Source organism: Anomaloglossus baeobatrachus, chromosome 9, assembly GCF_048569485.1.
Source record: "Anomaloglossus baeobatrachus isolate aAnoBae1 chromosome 9, aAnoBae1.hap1, whole genome shotgun sequence".
Classification (NCBI taxonomy): Eukaryota; Metazoa; Chordata; class Amphibia; order Anura; family Aromobatidae; genus Anomaloglossus; species Anomaloglossus baeobatrachus.
In genome coordinates this window covers 165,866,549-165,881,527 of record NC_134361.1, presented here as the reverse complement: position 1 = coordinate 165,881,527, position 14,979 = coordinate 165,866,549, and the positions used below count along the sequence as shown (strand labels likewise).

Sequence of the window (14,979 nt, the reverse complement as noted above, 5' to 3'; positions counted from 1 at the left end):
AACGTGTCATCGGCTGGATTGACCAACGGGCACAAGGACTTGTCATGGATGGCGATACAGGGCGGACTGCCCGTCCGGTCATTCATGCACGCCCGGAACCTGTGCAAAACCCGGTACTGCCCAAGGTGCCCCTTCGTGGAGGAAACATCGCTGCACGCCTTTTGGGACTGCCGTTTTGCACAGCGCCTGTTGGTTGCCCTGGAGGATGACCTGAGGAACTCCGTCCCCAGAGGGAGCCTATCATACCATTCCGTACTTTATGGACTCTTCCCTGGGACTCACACCGTTGGAGCCATCCAGGAGGCTTGGCGCCTTATGAACTGCTTTAAGGACGCTATTTGGGTCGCCAGGAACCGGCTCATCTTGAAGAGGGAGAGGATGTCTATCCAGGATTGCCGCAGGCTGATCCACAGCCTGCTCAGAGACTATTCCATCATGGACAGTCCGGACGACAGCGCCGAGGAGGAGGTTTAAACCTCTTCAATGCCCCCTCCCTCCTTTTCCCGTTATGTGCGTCTTTCAATAAAGCTTCGGGCCTGTGATTTCCCCACCCTATCCCCCTTTTCCCCTACCCCCACCCCCCAATCGCCGGTTCGTCGTTATTTATTGTCTAACTTTTTCTTTCAGCTTGAGTGTTATGGATAGCATAGGAGCGTGATGTATAGTTTAGTGCGTCGTACTCTATGGCTATGTAAGAATGATTGTATATTTCTGTGTGTACGGGGCTGCGGCACTGTACACGGTTTGTTACCTTTTTGTGAGTAGTGCATGATAATAAAGATGCTGTTAAATCAAAAAATCTGTTCTTATCAGTTTAATATCTGATACGTCCCCTATCTGGGGACCATATATTAAATGGATTTTTAGAACAGGGAGATGGAAAAAGAGCTTGCTCTGTCCACTCCACGCATTGACCTGGTATTGCAGTACCTCCAGGAACGGTGCACCCCTTCTTAACCCAGTTTCCAAAAGCAGAACTCAATTCACCTGATTCATATTAGCCCGGTTTAATGAATTGGAAGAAAGCATACGTCTTCATATGCACCTCAATTTGGCCCATTCACTTTTCACACTTCCTCCTTTTGTTTTTTATCTTTCACACTTTTGACTTTCTTTATTCATCCAAATAGCAAACTCATCACCACTCAACCTGACCAACTCGGCTATGTCCCGTGCTGCAGTTCTCTGTCTTATCTAGATCATTTGCAATTGAATGGAATAGATCCCTTTTGGACAAAGTGGATTCACCTGCTGCTGCAGTGACCACAGGTGTGATAAGATCTAGAATTGGCATCTGGTGCGATCTCTCCGCTTCCACTCCAAAGAAAGTTACCTGTTTATTCCTATCATGCATTGGTTTTTGGGGTTTTCTTTGAGTAATGATGATCTCTTTAGTAGTCTGTTGGCGCCCTCTCCTGGAGGAATAGTTTGCTTGCTCTTGGACATTCTAAAAGAGAGGTCATGATAGACATTGAGCTTCTGAGCTCAATTGGGGACAGTCATGGGTGATGAATGTTTGCAACCTGCTGCAAAGCCTCATACCGCAATATAAGGAACGTCAAATACTAAGAAAGGGCGGCCTATGAAAGAATTACTACTTTCAATAAGTACACTTAAACGGCTAATTGGGAATAGAAAAACTGTAAAAAGCCCTCTGAGAAAGCCCCCCTCTAACCTTTGATAGTAAGTTTTTCTGTAGTCTGCCTGTTGATGTATTTTTCGTTTGAACTGTGCACAACATGAAGAGACGGAACACTGGCGGCTTGTCACAATGCCCCCGCTGACATCACAATAGCGCTGCTGCCTAGAAAACAAGCTGCGCAGCAGAAGTTGTTCTTTGGGTGGGAGGGTGGGCTAGTGTAAGGAGGGGGCAAGCTCTTTTTTTCCCGGGTGGTAGGGGGATGACAGGAGAAGGGATGCGGGTGGTGAGAAGGGTACAGAGGGCAGGGTTTGGGGGCTGGGAAGGAAAGGGAAAAGATTAGGGTTTGGGGATGATGAAAGGGCTTTCTACGGGTAAGGATGGCAAAGGGTGGCAGTGACGGAAAGTCAGGCAACCTGTCCTGTCCGTCTTTTTGTATCGTGAATTGGAAAGACTGCAAGGGGGAGGGGAGTTGCTTGCGCCCTAAAGGAGGAGTTATTCAGATTCATTGCAGTGGGGGGCGGCGGCTGCAAAACGCACCATTCTTCTTGTTTTTGCTCTGCAAAGCAGCCTTTTCAAGGGTTGGCTTGGGTGACAAAATGTCTTCTGTAGGCGTGGGTTTGTCTCCCTCTCGCTCTCTCTCCCTAAGATGTGTCCGGCATAGGCCAGGGTGCCACTCGAGGCCCAAACCAATTCTGGTTATCGCTTCTCGGCCTTTTGGCTAAGATCAAGTGTAGTGTTGTTCGAAGAGGTGGTTTAAGCTCCAGGCCACCTTAGTACAATGATACAATGCACACTGGAAGGTTGTGCTTGCTAGTACTCTGGGTGGATAGTATATTCTTCTAGAGGAAAACATGGCCCTACCAGGATCGAGGCTATTAGACTGAGTAAGGGTGGGGGGCTATGGTACAACGTGCCCCAGGACTGACGACCCTGGAGTGAGTCTGAGCTTGCTGGCTTGGGACCCCGGCAAGCCTTGGGCTCTGTAGCACACCGTACCTTGCCTTTTCATACTTTTTGAGCATATTACCCTATCCCGGCCTTCTGGCTAGGAAGGGAAATTTTTATAATCCCGGTCGGAGGTCTGGTCAGCTTTGGGCTGAGAAACTAACACCCGGTTGGAGGTCTGGGTCAGCTTCGGCTGAGAAACCAACACCCGGTTGGAGGTCTGGGTCAGCTTCGGCTGAGAAACCAACACCCGGTTGGAGGTCCGGTTAGCCTTGGGCTGAGAAACCAACACCGGTTGACGGTCCGGGCAGTTTCGGCTGCGAAACCAACAACTAGTAGCTCTCTACTCCACTTGGGTAAGATGCCTGGGTGGACGCTGGGAGCAACGACAAGGCTCAACCAGGCTTCGGCTTGGGGGAGCACCGAAGATCCCTGACCCTTGCTGTGGCCTTCTGGCTCGGAGGGACGGGGTTGATTTTTGGGGACCCTCTCCTCACGGTGGGGTCCACACGAATCCTAGCCTTTGCACTGTTTTTGGTGTGACTTCGGTCATGCATTTTTTGTGGTGCTTTGGAAAGCTTCATTAAATAAAAAAAATCTGTTCTTATCAGTTTAATATCTGATACGTCCCCTATCTGGGGACCATATATTAAATGGATTTTTAGAACAGGGAGATGGAAAAAGAGCTTGCTCTGTCCACTCCACGCATTGACCTGGTATTGCAGTACCTCCAGGAACGGTGCACCCCTTCTTAACCCAGTTTCCAAAAGCAGAACTCAATTCACCTGATTCATATTAGCCCGGTTTAATGAATTGGAAGAAAGCATACGTCTTCATATGCACCTCAATTTGGCCCATTCACTTTTCACACTTCCTCCTTTTGTTTTTTATCTTTCACACTTTTGACTTTCTTTATTCATCCAAATAGCAAACTCATCACCACTCAACCTGACCAACTCGGCTATGTCCCGTGCTGCAGTTCTCTGTCTTATCTAGATCATTTGCAATTGAATGGAATAGATCCCTTTTGGACAAAGTGGATTCACCTGCTGCTGCAGTGACCACAGGTGTGATAAGATCTAGAATTGGCATCTGGTGCGATCTCTCCGCTTCCACTCCAAAGAAAGTTACCTGTTTATTCCTATCATGCATTGGTTTTTGGGGTTTTCTTTGAGTAATGATGATCTCTTTAGTAGTCTGTTGGCGCCCTCTCCTGGAGGAATAGTTTGCTTGCTCTTGGACATTCTAAAAGAGAGGTCATGATAGACATTGAGCTTCTGAGCTCAATTGGGGACAGTCATGGGTGATGAATGTTTGCAACCTGCTGCAAAGCCTCATACCGCAATATAAGGAACGTCAAATACTAAGAAAGGGCGGCCTATGAAAGAATTACTACTTTCAATAAGTACACTTAAACGGCTAATTGGGAATAGAAAAACTGTAAAAAGCCCTCTGAGAAAGCCCCCCTCTAACCTTTGATAGTAAGTTTTTCTGTAGTCTGCCTGTTGATGTATTTTTCGTTTGAACTGTGCACAACATGAAGAGACGGAACACTGGCGGCTTGTCACAATGCCCCCGCTGACATCACAATAGCGCTGCTGCCTAGAAAACAAGCTGCGCAGCAGAAGTTGTTCTTTGGGTGGGAGGGTGGGCTAGTGTAAGGAGGGGGCAAGCTCTTTTTTTCCCGGGTGGTAGGGGGATGACAGGAGAAGGGATGCGGGTGGTGAGAAGGGTACAGAGGGCAGGGTTTGGGGGCTGGGAAGGAAAGGGAAAAGATTAGGGTTTGGGGATGATGAAAGGGCTTTCTACGGGTAAGGATGGCAAAGGGTGGCAGTGACGGAAAGTCAGGCAACCTGTCCTGTCCGTCTTTTTGTATCGTGAATTGGAAAGACTGCAAGGGGGAGGGGAGTTGCTTGCGCCCTAAAGGAGGAGTTATTCAGATTCATTGCAGTGGGGGGCGGCGGCTGCAAAACGCACCATTCTTCTTGTTTTTGCTCTGCAAAGCAGCCTTTTCAAGGGTTGGCTTGGGTGACAAAATGTCTTCTGTAGGCGTGGGTTTGTCTCCCTCTCGCTCTCTCTCCCTAAGATGTGTCCGGCATAGGCCAGGGTGCCACTCGAGGCCCAAACCAATTCTGGTTATCGCTTCTCGGCCTTTTGGCTAAGATCAAGTGTAGTGTTGTTCGAAGAGGTGGTTTAAGCTCCAGGCCACCTTAGTACAATGATACAATGCACACTGGAAGGTTGTGCTTGCTAGTACTCTGGGTGGATAGTATATTCTTCTAGAGGAAAACATGGCCCTACCAGGATCGAGGCTATTAGACTGAGTAAGGGTGGGGGGCTATGGTACAACGTGCCCCAGGACTGACGACCCTGGAGTGAGTCTGAGCTTGCTGGCTTGGGACCCCGGCAAGCCTTGGGCTCTGTAGCACACCGTACCTTGCCTTTTCATACTTTTTGAGCATATTACCCTATCCCGGCCTTCTGGCTTGGAAGGGAAATTTTTATAATCCCGGTCGGAGGTCTGGTCAGCTTTGGGCTGAGAAACTAACACCCGGTTGGAGGTCTGGGTCAGCTTCGGCTGAGAAACCAACACCCGGTTGGAGGTCTGGGTCAGCTTCGGCTGAGAAACCAACACCCGGTTGGAGGTCCGGTTAGCCTTGGGCTGAGAAACCAACACCGGTTGACGGTCCGGGCAGTTTCGGCTGCGAAACCAACAACTAGTAGCTCTCTACTCCACTTGGGTAAGATGCCTGGGTGGACGCTGGGAGCAACGACAAGGCTCAACCAGGCTTCGGCTTGGGGGAGCACCGAAGATCCCTGACCCTTGCTGTGGCCTTCTGGCTCGGAGGGACGGGGTTGATTTTTGGGGACCCTCTCCTCACGGTGGGGTCCACACGAATCCTAGCCTTTGCACTGTTTTTGGTGTGACTTCGGTCATGCATTTTTTGTGGTGCTTTGGAAAGCTTCATTAAATAAAAAAAATCTGTTCTTATCAGTTTAATATCTGATACGTCCCCTATCTGGGGACCATATATTAAATGGATTTTTAGAACAGGGAGATGGAAAAAGAGCTTGCTCTGTCCACTCCACGCATTGACCTGGTATTGCAGTACCTCCAGGAACGGTGCACCCCTTCTTAACCCAGTTTCCAAAAGCAGAACTCAATTCACCTGATTCATATTAGCCCGGTTTAATGAATTGGAAGAAAGCATACGTCTTCATATGCACCTCAATTTGGCCCATTCACTTTTCACACTTCCTCCTTTTGTTTTTTATCTTTCACACTTTTGACTTTCTTTATTCATCCAAATAGCAAACTCATCACCACTCAACCTGACCAACTCGGCTATGTCCCGTGCTGCAGTTCTCTGTCTTATCTAGATCATTTGCAATTGAATGGAATAGATCCCTTTTGGACAAAGTGGATTCACCTGCTGCTGCAGTGACCACAGGTGTGATAAGATCTAGAATTGGCATCTGGTGCGATCTCTCCGCTTCCACTCCAAAGAAAGTTACCTGTTTATTCCTATCATGCATTGGTTTTTGGGGTTTTCTTTGAGTAATGATGATCTCTTTAGTAGTCTGTTGGCGCCCTCTCCTGGAGGAATAGTTTGCTTGCTCTTGGACATTCTAAAAGAGAGGTCATGATAGACATTGAGCTTCTGAGCTCAATTGGGGACAGTCATGGGTGATGAATGTTTGCAACCTGCTGCAAAGCCTCATACCGCAATATAAGGAACGTCAAATACTAAGAAAGGGCGGCCTATGAAAGAATTACTACTTTCAATAAGTACACTTAAACGGCTAATTGGGAATAGAAAAACTGTAAAAAGCCCTCTGAGAAAGCCCCCCTCTAACCTTTGATAGTAAGTTTTTCTGTAGTCTGCCTGTTGATGTATTTTCCGTTTGAACTGTGCACAACATGAAGAGACGGAACACTGGCGGCTTGTCACAATGCCCCCGCTGACATCACAATAGCGCTGCTGCCTAGAAAACAAGCTGCGCAGCAGAAGTTGTTCTTTGGGTGGGAGGGTGGGCTAGTGTAAGGAGGGGGCAAGCTCTTTTTTTCCCGGGTGGTAGGGGGATGACAGGAGAAGGGATGCGGGTGGTGAGAAGGGTACAGAGGGCAGGGTTTGGGGGCTGGGAAGGAAAGGGAAAAGATTAGGGTTTGGGGATGATGAAAGGGCTTTCTACGGGTAAGGATGGCAAAGGGTGGCAGTGACGGAAAGTCAGGCAACCTGTCCTGTCCGTCTTTTTGTATCGTGAATTGGAAAGACTGCAAGGGGGAGGGGAGTTGCTTGCGCCCTAAAGGAGGAGTTATTCAGATTCATTGCAGTGGGGGGCGGCGGCTGCAAAACGCACCATTCTTCTTGTTTTTGCTCTGCAAAGCAGCCTTTTCAAGGGTTGGCTTGGGTGACAAAATGTCTTCTGTAGGCGTGGGTTTGTCTCCCTCTCGCTCTCTCTCCCTAAGATGTGTCCGGCATAGGCCAGGGTGCCACTCGAGGCCCAAACCAATTCTGGTTATCGCTTCTCGGCCTTTTGGCTAAGATCAAGTGTAGTATCTGTTCTTATCAGTTTAATATCTGATACGTCCCCTATCTGGGGACCATATATTAAATGGATTTTTAGAACAGGGAGATGGAAAAAGAGCTTGCTCTGTCCACTCCACGCATTGACCTGGTATTGCAGTACCTCCAGGAACGGTGCACCCCTTCTTAACCCAGTTTCCAAAAGCAGAACTCAATTCACCTGATTCATATTAGCCCGGTTTAATGAATTGGAAGAAAGCATACGTCTTCATATGCACCTCAATTTGGCCCATTCACTTTTCACACTTCCTCCTTTTGTTTTTTATCTTTCACACTTTTGACTTTCTTTATTCATCCAAATAGCAAACTCATCACCACTCAACCTGACCAACTCGGCTATGTCCCGTGCTGCAGTTCTCTGTCTTATCTAGATCATTTGCAATTGAATGGAATAGATCCCTTTTGGACAAAGTGGATTCACCTGCTGCTGCAGTGACCACAGGTGTGATAAGATCTAGAATTGGCATCTGGTGCGATCTCTCCGCTTCCACTCCAAAGAAAGTTACCTGTTTATTCCTATCATGCATTGGTTTTTGGGGTTTTCTTTGAGTAATGATGATCTCTTTAGTAGTCTGTTGGCGCCCTCTCCTGGAGGAATAGTTTGCTTGCTCTTGGACATTCTAAAAGAGAGGTCATGATAGACATTGAGCTTCTGAGCTCAATTGGGGACAGTCATGGGTGATGAATGTTTGCAACCTGCTGCAAAGCCTCATACCGCAATATAAGGAACGTCAAATACTAAGAATGGGCGGCCTATGAAAGAATTACTACTTTCAATAAGTACACTTAAACGGCTAATTGGGAATAGAAAAACTGTAAAAAGCCCTCTGAGAAAGCCCCCCTCTAACCTTTGATAGTAAGTTTTTCTGTAGTCTGCCTGTTGATGTATTTTCCGTTTGAACTGTGCACAACATGAAGAGACGGAACACTGGCGGCTTGTCACAATGCCCCCGCTGACATCACAATAGCGCTGCTGCCTAGAAAACAAGCTGCGCAGCAGAAGTTGTTCTTTGGGTGGGAGGGTGGGCTAGTGTAAGGAGGGGGCAAGCTCTTTTTTTCCCGGGTGGTAGGGGGATGACAGGAGAAGGGATGCGGGTGGTGAGAAGGGTACAGAGGGCAGGGTTTGGGGGCTGGGAAGGAAAGGGAAAAGATTAGGGTTTGGGGATGATGAAAGGGCTTTCTACGGGTAAGGATGGCAAAGGGTGGCAGTGACGGAAAGTCAGGCAACCTGTCCTGTCCGTCTTTTTGTATCGTGAATTGGAAAGACTGCAAGGGGGAGGGGAGTTGCTTGCGCCCTAAAGGAGGAGTTATTCAGATTCATTGCAGTGGGGGGCGGCGGCTGCAAAACGCACCATTCTTCTTGTTTTTGCTCTGCAAAGCAGCCTTTTCAAGGGTTGGCTTGGGTGACAAAATGTCTTCTGTAGGCGTGGGTTTGTCTCCCTCTCGCTCTCTCTCCCTAAGATGTGTCCGGCATAGGCCAGGGTGCCACTCGAGGCCCAAACCAATTCTGGTTATCGCTTCTCGGCCTTTTGGCTAAGATCAAGTGTAGTATCTGTTCTTATCAGTTTAATATCTGATACGTCCCCTATCTGGGGACCATATATTAAATGGATTTTTAGAACAGGGAGATGGAAAAAGAGCTTGCTCTGTCCACTCCACGCATTGACCTGGTATTGCAGTACCTCCAGGAACGGTGCACCCCTTCTTAACCCAGTTTCCAAAAGCAGAACTCAATTCACCTGATTCATATTAGCCCGGTTTAATGAATTGGAAGAAAGCATACGTCTTCATATGCACCTCAATTTGGCCCATTCACTTTTCACACTTCCTCCTTTTGTTTTTTATCTTTCACACTTTTGACTTTCTTTATTCATCCAAATAGCAAACTCATCACCACTCAACCTGACCAACTCGGCTATGTCCCGTGCTGCAGTTCTCTGTCTTATCTAGATCATTTGCAATTGAATGGAATAGATCCCTTTTGGACAAAGTGGATTCACCTGCTGCTGCAGTGACCACAGGTGTGATAAGATCTAGAATTGGCATCTGGTGCGATCTCTCCGCTTCCACTCCAAAGAAAGTTACCTGTTTATTCCTATCATGCATTGGTTTTTGGGGTTTTCTTTGAGTAATGATGATCTCTTTAGTAGTCTGTTGGCGCCCTCTCCTGGAGGAATAGTTTGCTTGCTCTTGGACATTCTAAAAGAGAGGTCATGATAGACATTGAGCTTCTGAGCTCAATTGGGGACAGTCATGGGTGATGAATGTTTGCAACCTGCTGCAAAGCCTCATACCGCAATATAAGGAACGTCAAATACTAAGAAAGGGCGGCCTATGAAAGAATTACTACTTTCAATAAGTACACTTAAACGGCTAATTGGGAATAGAAAAACTGTAAAAAGCCCTCTGAGAAAGCCCCCCTCTAACCTTTGATAGTAAGTTTTTCTGTAGTCTGCCTGTTGATGTATTTTCCGTTTGAACTGTGCACAACATGAAGAGACGGAACACTGGCGGCTTGTCACAATGCCCCCGCTGACATCACAATAGCGCTGCTGCCTAGAAAACAAGCTGCGCAGCAGAAGTTGTTCTTTGGGTGGGAGGGTGGGCTAGTGTAAGGAGGGGGCAAGCTCTTTTTTTCCCGGGTGGTAGGGGGATGACAGGAGAAGGGATGCGGGTGGTGAGAAGGGTACAGAGGGCAGGGTTTGGGGGCTGGGAAGGAAAGGGAAAAGATTAGGGTTTGGGGATGATGAAAGGGCTTTCTACGGGTAAGGATGGCAAAGGGTGGCAGTGACGGAAAGTCAGGCAACCTGTCCTGTCCGTCTTTTTGTATCGTGAATTGGAAAGACTGCAAGGGGGAGGGGAGTTGCTTGCGCCCTAAAGGAGGAGTTATTCAGATTCATTGCAGTGGGGGGCGGCGGCTGCAAAACGCACCATTCTTCTTGTTTTTGCTCTGCAAAGCAGCCTTTTCAAGGGTTGGCTTGGGTGACAAAATGTCTTCTGTAGGCGTGGGTTTGTCTCCCTCTCGCTCTCTCTCCCTAAGATGTGTCCGGCATAGGCCAGGGTGCCACTCGAGGCCCAAACCAATTCTGGTTATCGCTTCTCGGCCTTTTGGCTAAGATCAAGTGTAGTATCTGTTCTTATCAGTTTAATATCTGATACGTCCCCTATCTGGGGACCATATATTAAATGGATTTTTAGAACAGGGAGATGGAAAAAGAGCTTGCTCTGTCCACTCCACGCATTGACCTGGTATTGCAGTACCTCCAGGAACGGTGCACCCCTTCTTAACCCAGTTTCCAAAAGCAGAACTCAATTCACCTGATTCATATTAGCCCGGTTTAATGAATTGGAAGAAAGCATACGTCTTCATATGCACCTCAATTTGGCCCATTCACTTTTCACACTTCCTCCTTTTGTTTTTTATCTTTCACACTTTTGACTTTCTTTATTCATCCAAATAGCAAACTCATCACCACTCAACCTGACCAACTCGGCTATGTCCCGTGCTGCAGTTCTCTGTCTTATCTAGATCATTTGCAATTGAATGGAATAGATCCCTTTTGGACAAAGTGGATTCACCTGCTGCTGCAGTGACCACAGGTGTGATAAGATCTAGAATTGGCATCTGGTGCGATCTCTCCGCTTCCACTCCAAAGAAAGTTACCTGTTTATTCCTATCATGCATTGGTTTTTGGGGTTTTCTTTGAGTAATGATGATCTCTTTAGTAGTCTGTTGGCGCCCTCTCCTGGAGGAATAGTTTGCTTGCTCTTGGACATTCTAAAAGAGAGGTCATGATAGACATTGAGCTTCTGAGCTCAATTGGGGACAGTCATGGGTGATGAATGTTTGCAACCTGCTGCAAAGCCTCATACCGCAATATAAGGAACGTCAAATACTAAGAAAGGGCGGCCTATGAAAGAATTACTACTTTCAATAAGTACACTTAAACGGCTAATTGGGAATAGAAAAACTGTAAAAAGCCCTCTGAGAAAGCCCCCCTCTAACCTTTGATAGTAAGTTTTTCTGTAGTCTGCCTGTTGATGTATTTTCCGTTTGAACTGTGCACAACATGAAGAGACGGAACACTGGCGGCTTGTCACAATGCCCCCGCTGACATCACAATAGCGCTGCTGCCTAGAAAACAAGCTGCGCAGCAGAAGTTGTTCTTTGGGTGGGAGGGTGGGCTAGTGTAAGGAGGGGGCAAGCTCTTTTTTTCCCGGGTGGTAGGGGGATGACAGGAGAAGGGATGCGGGTGGTGAGAAGGGTACAGAGGGCAGGGTTTGGGGGCTGGGAAGGAAAGGGAAAAGATTAGGGTTTGGGGATGATGAAAGGGCTTTCTACGGGTAAGGATGGCAAAGGGTGGCAGTGACGGAAAGTCAGGCAACCTGTCCTGTCCGTCTTTTTGTATCGTGAATTGGAAAGACTGCAAGGGGGAGGGGAGTTGCTTGCGCCCTAAAGGAGGAGTTATTCAGATTCATTGCAGTGGGGGGCGGCGGCTGCAAAACGCACCATTCTTCTTGTTTTTGCTCTGCAAAGCAGCCTTTTCAAGGGTTGGCTTGGGTGACAAAATGTCTTCTGTAGGCGTGGGTTTGTCTCCCTCTCGCTCTCTCTCCCTAAGATGTGTCCGGCATAGGCCAGGGTGCCACTCGAGGCCCAAACCAATTCTGGTTATCGCTTCTCGGCCTTTTGGCTAAGATCAAGTGTAGTATCTGTTCTTATCAGAACAAACTGAGCTAGCTACACTTGACGAGATACGATCAGGGAGACGAGCTCCAAAGCCCAGCCGAGACCGGAAGAGGGAGATCGGACGGAAGAAGAGCTTGGCAGAAAGAAGCAAGAAGACGAAGGCTCGGAGAAGACTTGGGGAGACCAGAGGAACTTCGAGGAGGAACACAGCGGGAGAAGACACCCGGAGAAGAATCCAAGATCCAGCTCCGGGAACTCAAGCAGGAACCAGCCATGGCAAGCAAGCCAGAGAAGGCAGCCAAGAAGGCTCAGGACCCAGGGACCTCCAGGAAGGCTCATCCAGAGGCTTCTTCGGCCCAAGAGGCCCCTACCTCCGACGCCAGCCAGCCGGAGGGAGCCCGGACGCCGCCTGAAAAGGCTCCAACCCTGGAGCCTTGGATGCGGCAGACGGTCGCCCTGAAGCTAAAGGCGGTGGATGGTAGGTTGCCGGACATGTCCAGCGACGTGTTCTGCAAGAAGATGATTCTGGATCAGGGCTTCTCCAGGGCGGAAACCCTGAGTGTCCAGACCTTCATGACTGGCATTTTTCTGGTAACCTTTGCCACGGTGAATGCCTGCAGGAGATACTGGGAGGCGATGAACGCAGCGATGCCGGACTCCCCTTTTCATTCTTTTTTAGGATCCTGTCCTATACAGAGGGATGAGAAGAGGATCACGGTCTCCATGCGGAACCCGCACACCCCAGGAAGAGACATCTCCACGTTCCTGGGACGTCTCTGCACAGTGGTGAGGGAGCCATCCCACATCCTTAACGGCAACGGATTCTGGACGGGTAAGTGGTCAGTAACCGTTCGACTCCACAGGGAACCAGCATCCGAGGATGGTCTCCAGCACCTGCCCCCGACATTCTCTCTGGGAAACTCCTTTGGTCTCATCTACTACCCGGACATGCCACACAACTGCAGGAAATGTGGCGGGAAAGGGCATTCGATGAAGACCTGCAAGGAGGACGCCTGCAGGGTTTGCCGGGTGACAGGACACAGCTCCAAGGACTGCCCAAAGAAGAAGACTTGCAACCTATGTGGACAGGCGGACCACCTTTACAAGGACTGCCCACAGCGGGAGAAATCCTGGGCAAGGGTTGCCGCGGCGACCCAGTATCGGGTAGTCACAGCCTCGTCGACCAAGGCAGCTACGACCAAGGCCACAGAGGCCAAGGACAAGGCGGCCAAGAACCCGGCGACCGTGGCTCCAGCCGATGCCCCAGCAGCCACGGAGTCCAGGGAAAAGAAGGGTAAGAAAACTGTTGCCCCCTCCCTGGTCCCCCCCCCTGTCACCCCTGTCCAAACCCCTCCCCCCCCGGCCAACCCTACTGAGGATTCCACTACCTCCACCTCATTTCCCTACTCCTCAGTTGGTCTCCTCACCCCCCCCCCAAAGCCCACTCTCCCTCCCCAGACCATGAGAGCAGAGGGCCTCAGCACTCTTGCACTTTTCACCGAGGAGGATTTTCCAGCTCTTGTCTCCTCAGGTACAGGCCAAAGGAAAAGGAAGGTGGAAGATAGTCCTGTCGCAGAACCTTCCAAGCTGTTCATTGTGGACCTTAACCCACCCCAGGAAGAGGAGGATGGCCTCCTCCCAGAACCGGACGTGTTGGAGCAGATGGTGGAGTCCCTTGTGGCCGAAGAAGAAATGGAGGAGTCGGAAGCCACTGAGGCACCATCCCTGCTTGATCAGCTAGCAGAAGAGGGTCTGCTGGAGATACCCTTACCAGCAGGTGCCAAAGAGGAAGAACCGCCCGACCGGAGTGGTAACTAAGGCACACCGCCTGCTCTAACTTTCTCTTTCCTCCAATGACTGCTAACATTAACATCTTTTCCATTAATGTTAGGAGCATCAGAGACAAGTTCCGACGTCAGACAATTTTTGCGTTCCTTAACACTCAGTCTAGTGATGTATTTTTCCTGCAGGAATGCTCCCTTCCCTCCTCTAGGTCCTTCAACCATCTGGCCAGGGAGTGGACCCATGGCCCATCCTACTGGTCTGGCGGGGGCGACTGTAGGTCCGCGGGGGTCGCCGTGCTGATCAGGGGAAGCGCCTTCACATTGGACTCTGTTCAGGAAATCGTCTGCGGCAGGTTACTGCTCGTGGATGGCACCTGGGCGGGAGAACCTGTCAGGTTCATCAATGTGTATGCTTCTCCTGTGAAGAGCGATCGACTGGAGCTCCTCCAAGCCCTGCGCCCTCAGCTCGCTACCGCCAGGACGGTAGTGATGGCCGGGGATTTCAACTGCCCGATTGAGGAGGATGGACGCAGTTCTGGAACGGCTGCCAAGTTGGACGTCACATCCAAACTGCTCATTGAGATGGTGACCGAAGCCTCTCTTGTGGACGTTGTTGGCTCCATCGGACACGGATCCGTGAACTATTCATGGTGCCGATCCGATGGCTCGCTGCGTTCCAGGATTGACTTTGTGTTTACCTCTCGGGCGGTTGGGCGGAGTGGGCACTCGATGGTCCCCTGCTTCTTCTCTGACCACAGAGCCATTCACTTTCAAGGTGTGCTGGGCCATGGCTTCCCCATTGGCCCGGGCTCCTGGAAGCTGAACTGCTCTCTGCTGGAAAAGGGTGAGATTCTGGAGGAGCTTAGAGCTGCCTACTCCACGTGGCGGGCCTACAAGGCGGGCTTCCAGTCTGTTTCTGACTGGTGGGAATACGTTAAACTCGAGTTCCGTTTCTTCTTTCAGGCAAAGAGTCAACAACAGGCGTGTCTGAAGAGGAGGGACTTCAGGAGACTCCAGCGTGAGCTGCGTTCCCTGCAGGACCTTCTTCGATGCGGCTGGGACGTGAGAGAGGAGCTGGAGGAGACTAAGAGGAGCCTGAAAAGGCACTTCGAGGAGGAGTCCGAGCGAATTGTCTTCCGTTCCAAAGTGGAGAACCTGCAGAAGGGTGAGAAATGTAACTCGTTCTTTTTCAGGAAACTTCACGCCGGTCACACGCCCATGAATGAACTACGAGACGAGAGTGGAAACATGCGACGCGGGAAAGAGAACGTGATGAAGGTCGTCAGCGACTTCTACAGCGAACTCTACGCCCGCAAGACTACTGACCCCGAG

The 14,979-nt window shown here is 49.6% G+C and overlaps 5 non-coding genes and 2 pseudogenes across 5 annotated transcripts; all 7 read left to right on the top strand.

The window, feature by feature from the left end:
* Positions 1-747: 747 nt before the first annotated feature.
* LOC142252969 (U2 spliceosomal RNA) lies at positions 748-952 on the top strand (annotated as a pseudogene).
* Positions 953-3,142: 2,190 nt separating this feature from the next.
* On the top strand, positions 3,143-3,337 carry LOC142253294 (U2 spliceosomal RNA). The gene has a single exon (XR_012726596.1). It is a non-coding gene; the product is annotated as a U2 spliceosomal RNA (small nuclear RNA).
* A 2,190-nt stretch (positions 3,338-5,527) lies between these two features.
* LOC142253293 (U2 spliceosomal RNA) lies at positions 5,528-5,722 on the top strand. The gene has a single exon (XR_012726595.1). It is a non-coding gene; the product is annotated as a U2 spliceosomal RNA (small nuclear RNA).
* Positions 5,723-7,110: 1,388 nt separating this feature from the next.
* LOC142252419 (U2 spliceosomal RNA) lies at positions 7,111-7,301 on the top strand. Its single transcript, XR_012725797.1, has one exon. It is a non-coding gene; the product is annotated as a U2 spliceosomal RNA (small nuclear RNA).
* Positions 7,302-8,689: 1,388 nt separating this feature from the next.
* LOC142252418 (U2 spliceosomal RNA) lies at positions 8,690-8,880 on the top strand. The gene has a single exon (XR_012725796.1). It is a non-coding gene; the product is annotated as a U2 spliceosomal RNA (small nuclear RNA).
* A 1,388-nt stretch (positions 8,881-10,268) lies between these two features.
* LOC142252417 (U2 spliceosomal RNA) lies at positions 10,269-10,459 on the top strand. The gene has a single exon (XR_012725795.1). It is a non-coding gene; the product is annotated as a U2 spliceosomal RNA (small nuclear RNA).
* Positions 10,460-11,847: 1,388 nt separating this feature from the next.
* LOC142253578 (U2 spliceosomal RNA) lies at positions 11,848-11,952 on the top strand (annotated as a pseudogene).
* The last annotated feature ends 3,027 nt before the right edge of the window (positions 11,953-14,979 follow it).